The following is a 10,561-nucleotide window of genomic DNA, read 5'->3' as shown; positions in this document are numbered from 1 at the left end:
GTTGACATAATGCTGTATAGTCTGTAACAATAAAACCAGTTCTTGGGATAGCTTCACTACATCTTTTTCTCTCCTCTAGATTCTTCGGGAATTTATAAATTGATATTTTTGTCGTAGTTGAGTATTGATATTTTTGTTGTAGTTGTAATTGATATTGTAGTTGTATAAATTGATATTTTTGTTGTAGTTGAGATAGTTCGACTTGCAAAGAGATACACAGCATTTTAAAGGCATTTTAATTATTAAAAAAACTTATCGTTAGTTTGACAATATTATTACCTTACAATGTTAACGCCTTGAACCTTTCAACGTTATCGTCTTGATGTTGGGCTATCTAATTTATAAACCAATCACATTTTAAAGATTTATTAAAAAAGCGCGAACACAAACTTTCGTCTAATGTTAAAAGATGAAAATGTAAACACAGTATTAGGAATTGGCCTTCAGTTTAACAACTTTGTTGCGCGATGTCAAGGCCTGTTATTATAGAAGGCCGCGGTCACACATAATATAATATTCTGAAACTAATAAACAAACATCTAAATTTCTATAAGTAAATTTATTCTTTGATCATTGCCTTCATATCCTATCTTATTTTCATATCATAATCTATTATGGAATTATTTATTAACTTATCACAACAATATTATTAAATTTGTGATGTTCAAATATCATACGAACATTCTCTAACATGTTTATATGATATTTGAATATAGTTCTTGAGTATATTATCTGCAAACAATTGACTGATGCAAGTTCTAATGTTGTCAAAAACCAAGCATGCATGCATGGGACACTGCAGTGTCCCACAAAGAAATGCAGGTTTGAAAGTCAAATTTTCTTTATTAAAAAAAAAAAATTAAAATAGAGGGGAGATAGGGAGGTTTCTGTAACTTTTTTTAGGCTCAAAAACTTTTAACTTTATATATAATAAGGTTCATAAAACTTAAGGGACTAACGAAGTACATTGAGGAACAAAAACAGGATATTTACAGAAACTTTTAAATTTTTAATCTGGAATACCACAGTGTAATTGGGAATAAAGTCTCTGGGTCCAGTATTCAAAGTAATATGATCTAAAGTAATATATAAATTAAATAAAATGCTTTAAAATGCATGCAGTTATACATATAACTCCTGATAGTTAACTATATGTATAACTAGTTATACATAAAATTTATTATATAAACTTATTTTTTAAGGTTATGCTTGAACAAATTAGAACCAATTAGTTCAAATTCAAGATTTAGTTCAAGTTCAAGTTATTTGTTCATTGTTTTTTCACTATTTTATATTTATTTGTTCAAATTTTTTAACTAGTACTAATTCTTACTACAGTAAGAATATTTATCATTGTTGAACGTGATTTTATTAGTAACTTAATTTTACTATCAACATATTTTGACAACACCCTTTACATTTTAAATGATGACAGCTTTACTTTTCTATTGATGTTAAATTTATTATGTTTCAATAACTCAGATTGAATTTTAACTGAATTATTGTAAGCTTTGTAAGGGTTTGTTGTATCTCAAATGGTGTTGTAAATAAAGTAAAAATAATATATATATATTTATATATATATATATATATATATATATATATATATATATATATATATATATATATATATATATATATATATATATATATATATATATATATAGTATTTAGGCTTTGGGATCATCCATAAATGATGCCAGTAGATAGAGGGGCAGTGTGAGTTTAACAATAATTGACAATGGGGAGGGGATGTTGAGACCAAAATAATGTCAATTAAAAAATTGAATTAAAAAAAAAAGTAAAATATTTTATTTTTAAAAAAAGTAAAACAATTTATGCTAGCTATGAGCAGGTTTTAGAGGTATTTACACCAACAATGTGGTCTAAAAACTTCTTGCTTTTGTTGCTTAAAACTGTAGAGGATCATAGGAAAAACATTTTAAATTCAGAAATTAGCTTGCTTATCTGAAAGAACAATTTATGTTTTTATTTTTTATTTTTAGTACTGTTGAGAATAAATGTATAATTGAACCAGAAAAAAATTGATGGTATATGCATTTTTATATTATATTAACAATTCAGATATACCATCATAATACGATAACAAAAACTGACATCATTTTCAATGGGAGATGGCAAAAAATTGACTGAGTTTGATAAAGGGTGAAGTTGTTCAACAAACCGGGTCATCATCTGACATCATTATGCATAGATGACCCTACGATTTAAGTAAAATAAGTAATCAATTTGCCATATTTCTCTTTAGAAAGCGTAAGAAAAAAAGCATTGTTATGCTGAGAACCTACCTATTGAGCAAGCTTTGACCACCTATTTTATAAATTTGAGAGACAGAAGTGGAAGTGCGAATCGCAAAAGAACTAATAACAATGCTCTAAATTGATTTTAACTTTGTAGACTAGCATTAATATAGTATTTAGTAATAATATATGATTTTTATAATTTGTATTTATTTCCATTAATTATCAGTTGTCAGTCTCCATTTTATAAAATGAATTAAAAAACTATTTATTTATAGTATAATAATAATACATAAATACTAGTTTCCTAATGCTATTATCATCACAATGTTAATGGTATTCGTTTTAAAGTGAAATTTTGTATCAATTTTATTGTTTTAATGTTATATATATATATATATATATATATATATATATATATATATATATATATATATATTATATATATATGTATATATGTATATATATATATGTATATATATTATATATATATATGTATATATATATATATATATATATATATATATATATATATATATATATATATATTATATATATATATATGTATATATATATATATATATATATATATATATATATATATATATATATATATATATATTATTTTTACTTTATTTACAACACCATTTGATATACAACAAACCCCTACAAAGCTTACAATAATTCAGTTAAGATTCAATCTGAGTTATGGAAACGTAATAAATTTAACATCAATAACAACATAAAATCACGTTCAACAATGATAAACATTCTTACTGTAGTAAAATATAGTACTAACTGATAAATTTGAACAAATAAATATAAAATTAACAAAAACAATGAATAAATAAGAACATTAACTTGAACTTTAACAAAATCTTGAATTTGAATTAATTGGAACTAATTTATTCAAGCATAACCTTAAAAAATAAGTTTTTATAACAAATTATATGTATAACTAGTTATACATATAGTTAACTATCAGGAGTTATATGTATAATGCATTTAATTTTTATGATATAATGCATTTTTTATGTATAATGCATTTATTTTTTTATGCATTTTATAATGCATTTATTTTTTTATGATATAATGCATTTTTTATGTATAATGCATTTATTTTATATATGCATATATTTTTTATGTATAATGCATTTAATAATTATATGCATTTTAAAGCATATTATTTTATTTAAACATTACTTAGATCATATTACTTTGAAAACTGGAACCAGAGGCTTTATTATCAATAACACTGTGGTACTCCAGATTAAAAATTGAAAAGTTTCTGTAAATATCCTGTTTTTGTTCCTCAATGTAGTTCGTAAGTCCCTTAAGTCTTAAGGACCTTATTATATCTAAAGTTAAAAGTTTTGGAGCATAAAAAAAGTTACAGAAACCCATCTCCATCCTATTTTTTTCTTTTTTTAATAAAGAAAATTGGCAATTCTTCGACTTTCAAACCTGCATTTCTTTGTGGGACACTGCAGTGTCCCATGCATGCAAGATTGGTTTTTGACAACATTTCAACTTGCATCAGTTAATTGTTTGCAAATAATTTACTTAAGATCTATATTCAAATAACTATTATATTATCCTAATAATACGTCTATTTGCACAAATCTTAATCTTATTTCTATAAGGAAAGATAAAAATTATTCGTGGTACTTACATACTTGCTTGCCATTCTCTTTATTAATATAAAATATTTTCACACAATATAAACGTAACGCAATGCAATGTCGATTTAAAAATTTTTTTTTAGTTTCCAGCTTTTAAATTAGTTCCCATGCAAATCCCACAGGAAACCCACGTGGGATTTCCCATGTGTGTAAATACCATATGGTTCCTACATGTAACCCATGTGGGATTACCCACATGGGTTTAAGGTGACGAATTTCCATACGGATACCACATGGGAAAATCCGTCCCACATAAATCCCATCAATCCCACACAGAACCCACGCGGAACCCATGTGGGACACGGTTTTATTTTTCACTGGGATTTTACCCCTAAATCCTCCTGCCTTTGGGCTTGAGGATTTAAAGGAATTTTCATTTTGCTATTTCATTGAGAAGCCCATATCTTAGTTTTACTTTGAAACTTTTTGTTATATATAAATGTATAATAAGTATATAAACCAACAAATGATTGCTTCGCCCAATATCAGGGCTCATCAGCATGTCTAGGAATATATTTATTCTGGACATGGACAATCGGAGAAAGAAAAATTTAGCACTGAAAAGAGAAAGATAAAAATACAAATGGATTTATATACATCGTGAAATAAAAAGTTATATACATTCGTATATAACAAGATTAAAAAACAAAGACATACCAAGTTAAGCCTTAACAACAAGAAAGAAGATCATTTTTGATCAAATAAAAAGAAAGCTAATGGTTTTGACAACTACAGTAAAAAACTGATTTAAATGGCACAAAAACTTATGAATATTATTATGTTGATTGTGAGAAAATTTATTGGAAATAATTTTTTATTTTGTCGCTAAATTAGAAAATGATATAAAGAGATTGTCAAAAAGAGATGGTTAATGTTTGCCTGAACTATGACCACTAATCATTTAGCTAATCCCAAACAAAAGTATGGAGTTACATTTAACCCGTCTTGTTAAGGACACCATTGAAGTCTTGGCCTTTCCAGGGGTTTCCATGCCTATTTGTTAGCCGTTATATGAAGAGAGGTGATAATAGACAAAAATTTCTAAAGTTGTTGGTGTGTATTAGAATAAACAGTATAGACACTAATCATTGAAATCAAGTCGTCTATTTTTCTTAGAAAATCTGTTGATGGCATTATCAATACAAGGAACAATTTCTTGATGGATATACATTAATGCCAAACCGTTAAGTCGATCTTCTGACATTGTTGTTCTCATATAGTCTTTTAACCGACGCATAACAGAAAAACTCCTCTCACACTCACATGAAGTAACAGGAAGTGTCCCAAGTATCCTTAAAGCTATCTTAATATTTTCAAATCCAGGAAATGATATCGATTTAAGAGTTAAAGATATATTGCCAGGAATAGTCCCAGAGAAACTTTCCCAGTATTTTTCCCAAAGAACTAGTTCCCCATTCAAGGCACTGATATTAGGGAAATCATCTATATAAAAATCACTGAATGTTTCAAACTGCTTCCTTCAACACAATTGGGTTTTGGGCCTTTTAAGAAAAGAAATAATATTAAATGGAATAATTGATAACCCTTCATATGCAGCTACAGTTTCTGATTTAAATCTTGTAGATATAGATGTAGATTAGGGTGGAGTGAATTTTAGTTTTTTTTACAATTCGTTTAGCCTGGGTGTGCAAAAGTTGTCTATTCATTTCAGAAATACTCTGGAAAAATATCAATGCTCTAGGAAATTATCTTGAGGTTCCTCAAGACCTTTAAAATTTTAATGGGTCCCTAATATTATGTAAAAAAAAGTTTTTCAAAAGTATGTCATGTTGGGTCTCAAAAGAAGCAAAATTTTATAAAAATTTCAAAAATAACAATAATTTTCGAAAAAAAAATTGTTATTTTATAGTTTATTGCAGAAAAAATGACCTTTTCAACTAAAAAATGAAAAAAGTTTATTTTTTTAAATTATAATTTCAAAAAAATCTTAAATAATAATTTTTTTATAAAATAATTGTTATTTTTGAAATTTTTATAAAATTTCAAAAATAACAATTATTTTATATCAACAATAGGACGACGTATTTGGCGATTTTTTATTATATTTTCTTTTACATTAGTATCAATAATGACATCTTCTTATTTTACATTAGTATCAAAAATGTAATCTTCATTAGGAATAAACATATTTTTAGTTAATAAAAAAATTTCCTGGTCAGTTAATAATTCAACCTTTTGTCTAAAGAAAGCAACATCATTTTGCTCAAAAGACTGGAGAGCATTTAGTACTTCTTTAGGTGGAAAAATAATGTTGGAAGGGCATTCAATATTATTATTATAAAAATTAGGTACTTTCCTGATGCTTGAAGATTTTGTAAAAAAAGATTTTGATAGAACACTGTCCTTAGATGTTTTTGAGTGAGAAGAAACATCTTTATTTAATGTTAATGATTGAGAAGATGTTGTCGATTGAGAAGAAGACATTGCTAATTGAGAAGAAAATCTATTTGATTTTAGAATACAAGATGTATTTTGTAAGACTGCATTAATAGGTTCTAAGTCTGGGTTTGTTTTATGAAAGAATGTAAGGATAGAATAAGGCTTTTTATTTGGATTTTTGGCTTCTGTGCTGGTTACAATTGTAGCAACTTGATCAATGGTGGTCTGTTTTGTATCTAGAAATTTATTAGGTGACAAGACTGGCAGCAACTTTTTCAAAATTATTGTTTTTGATTTACTGGAAAGTTTACCCTTTTTAGGAATAAAAATTAGTGGGACATAGTGATTATGCTGAAATGTTCCGGACTGAAAATTCCCATCATAACAAAACAAAATGTAAAATGGAGAACAACATTTAATGGGAGTACATGGTGAGATCTCTTGGTTAAAAAATATTTTATACTTTTCAACACCGAAATCTGGGTAACAGGAAACAATATTACAAGAAAGAACCAATGATAAACTTAACATAAAAAACCAGTCCATTTTTCTGTGCTCTCACAGTTTGCAATTGCTTCAGCTTTAATAATATCATTATTTTCGCAGAATGAGATACTGACATAAACAACAAACTTTTGAGATTAATAAAATGAGAACTATAATCAGAAAATATTTTTGAAAATAAAGGATGCTTACAGTAATAATCAGCATGTATATAAATTTCAAGGGACGTTAAAACTCTTAACACATTCATCAGTGTATTGTCAGTAACAAAAAATAATGATGCAGAGCTGTACATACAACTTCCAGATGCTACAGACCTTAAGAAAAAAAATATATATTTACTTCGTGTTTTTAAGAGCTAAACTTCTTTTATCAATAAATTTAAAATTGAGTAAAAAATCTTTGCTTTTTGAACAAATTCATGAATCAAATCAATAGTAAAGAGTTCAGACAAACCAACTAATGATTTTGACATGTAGGAATATAATATATACATCCTGAACATATTATATACATACATGTCAAAATCATTTGACGGTGTTGACACATTAAATGTTGATTAGTCAACGAGTGTAATTTGTTATAGATTAGATTAATACGGTATTAACAATAAATACTTTTACAAAAAAGTATTAAATTTTGTGTTAAAACATATTAACTAATTGTAATAAAATACAATAAGATAATTATTTTTGAAAAAAAAGTAAAGTGACTTACCTTAGAGCAATACAATGCATTTTTTTGTCTTTTAAGACTTAAAAGTTTTAAGTCTTAAAAGACAAAAAAATGCATTGTATTGCTCTAAGGTAAGTCACTTTACTTTTTTTTCAAAAATAATTATCTTATTGTATTTTATTACAATTAGTTAATATGTCTTACGTACTTAAAATAAGTCTTCTTACATAAATTAGGTAAGAAGGGATACAAACTTCGGCACATATTTCTTCTTGTGCCATCAATATATCGACTTAAAAGACCTTCGTTACTAACCCTTTTGTTATTAAATAAATGTATCCAATAAGGTTTCATAAAATGTATTTAAATCGACAAGATTATCGGTTTTAAATCATTTAAGTATATCATCAATCAAGTTGTAAGCCATGCTTAAACGTTAAAAATTTAAAGAAATACTTTGTTTATAGAACGGAGTTATTTGAGTTCCTTGAGTTCTTTTGAGTTGTTTATCGATCTTTGCAACCAATCAAATTACTGCTGCAAATACTGCAAAGGATAGTTTACATAAAACATGTTTTTTTTTTAAAACGAATCAGTTTGCTACTTTTAATAGCGTAAACCAATGAACTTATCCAATTTTATCATATCCTGCAAAGTAGAGTTTACATTAGCAAGTTTAATAAAAGAATTTTCTCATATCCTGCAAAGTATAGTTTACATTAGCAAGTTTTATAAATAATTTTCTAATATCCTGCAAAGAATAGTTTACATTAGCAATTTTTATAAAACACTTTTTCAAACGTCTGCAAAGCATAGTTTTCACTGTAAACTTTTTCTAATTATATTTTCTAACAAAAATATATAGATCGGCAATTAATATTAGGCGGGCGTTAGACGCCATAATACTTTTATTTATTTTTATTTTTTACCTCGTCACTTGCAGCACTTGACGGGGTTTAAGTCCGCCCCTGGATTTATTTAAATATTGTAATTATATGATAGCTATAGCGCTTATTTCAAACTAAATAGGGTAGATTAGGGTAATATGAGCACCTATATAAGCAAAAATTGGATTTTTTCAAAAATAATTAAACTGGATCCAAAATTTTTGCGAATAAACAATATTTAGGGATCCCTTCTCATGATCCACTTAGGTATTTGGGCACCCGAAATTTTTTCTTAAACACACAAGGTTTTAAAAAAGTTACAAAAATGCTCATATTACCCAGACCACTTGGTAATATGAGCACTTTAAATTAGCTTACAAAAAAACATTAATTTTGTAAAAAAAAATACCAACCTGACAATTAGAACTAATTTTTGGAATATAATGATTCGTTATTAACAAAACTTAACATTAAAAGATCAAATTTTAAGTCACTTTTTGTTGAAACAATACTACTTTGTTTTCCGCAAGAAAAAAAAAAAAAAAATTAGTTCGTTATTTTTTCAATTTTATCAACTCAAACCTTTGAACGATAAAAATTAAATTTTTTTGGATTTAAATTACAGAAAAATATTTAGTGTTGTTAAAGTATTAAAAAGTTTTAGTATATTTTATTTTTATTCAAAAAACCAATTAAAACCACTGCTTTTTTAGGACTTTAAACTAGGTAACTTCCATGAAAATCACTGGGTAATTTGAGCATGCTCATATTACACAAAAATGGCATCTTTAAATAAAGTCAAAACAAAATAGTTCTATGCATTGTTTTTCAAGCCAAAAAGGATTAGATTTTTAGCTAACATATTTTTCGTTATGAAAAAATTAATTTCATTATTTTAGCACCAAAATTTCGCCCCACAGATGCATTCATGCGTGATGATATTATTTTAAAAACGCAAAAAATTTAGCAGCGTTTTAATTAGATCATACCCGCTAATTACTGCATATAGATTTACGCTAATTGTACTGATTCCTGTAATCACCACATAAAGTCGATTCAAAAAATACATAGCAACTTTAACTTCACTGCTTACATCTAAGAAATCTTTAAGTATGCTCATATTACCATGGTGCTCATATTACCCTAATCTACCCTATATCTTCAAATTATTTTTTACTAATAATTTTTTAAGAAATTTGATTTAAAATGACGTTATTAACAAATACAGATATAACATCAATATAACGACAAAGTTGCGCAAACTAACATCATTATAAAATCAATATAACGTTATTATAACATTAAAATGATGTTATATCTGAAAATTTAAACGTCATTTGTCAAGATATAACATCAATATAACAATAAATATTGTTGTTATATTGATGATATATCTTGAAAAATGATGTTATATTGTTCAAATATAACATCATTTTGATGTTATAATAACGTTATATTGATGTTATATCTTGAAAAAGGATGTTATGTTTTTTAAATATAACATCAATTTCTCTGGAACGGTTCCTGTTGTAATTGAAAATTTAAATATTTTGAAGAGAGGTTTTTTCATTATTGGAAAGATACTCATTACTACATTGCTACAAATTTCATCAATTCCTGGTACTATTTAAGGTTCTGATGACAAGATCTTCATGATCTGCTTTCAGTTACCTTGTTTGTAAAGTTTACCTTTGTAAATTTGTGGAAGGTAAATGTAATTAGTATTTTTTTTATTATTATCACTATATAATTGTACAACGACAAACTAATGTAAACAAAACAAAATCTCTGTTTATACCTGAATTTTGAGTGTCAAAATATTGCCTAATTTCTAGAGATTCCGGATAGCTCTTTTATAAAAATTATTTTCTAATTTTAACAGCTTTACATTATTCTGCCAATTCTGAGTCTGTCCATTTTCCACAAAATATTGAATACTGGTGTTTCATACTGGTTATTATGAAACTGCCTGTTTAGCATTTACATGGAACAAGATAAACACCCGGATTAATATCTCCTCGTTTAAACTGCTAATTTAAAATTATAAAAATTGTTTTCCAAATTTTGCAAATGTTTGATTCAATCTTATACTTAAAATTGGAATCCAGGGTGAAGTAACATATTTATTGTAGTTTATTAATAATACTAATTA

At 26.3% G+C, this 10,561-nt stretch overlaps 1 long non-coding RNA gene across 1 annotated transcript in view; it reads right to left on the bottom strand.

Annotated features, from left to right (window-relative positions):
• LOC136086519 (uncharacterized) overlaps window positions 1-4,021 on the bottom strand; it is a 7,043-nt gene extending 3,022 nt beyond the window's left edge. The window contains exon 1 of the long non-coding RNA XR_010641388.1: window positions 3,934-4,021. This is a non-coding gene — a long non-coding RNA (uncharacterized LOC136086519). The remainder of the gene's footprint in view (window positions 1-3,933) is intronic.
• Window positions 4,022-10,561: the final 6,540 nt, after the last annotated feature.

This window comes from Hydra vulgaris, chromosome 10 (assembly GCF_038396675.1).
Source record: "Hydra vulgaris chromosome 10, alternate assembly HydraT2T_AEP".
In the NCBI taxonomy this organism is placed as follows: Eukaryota; Metazoa; Cnidaria; class Hydrozoa; order Anthoathecata; family Hydridae; genus Hydra; species Hydra vulgaris.
This window is presented reverse-complemented; position numbering and strand designations above follow the sequence as displayed.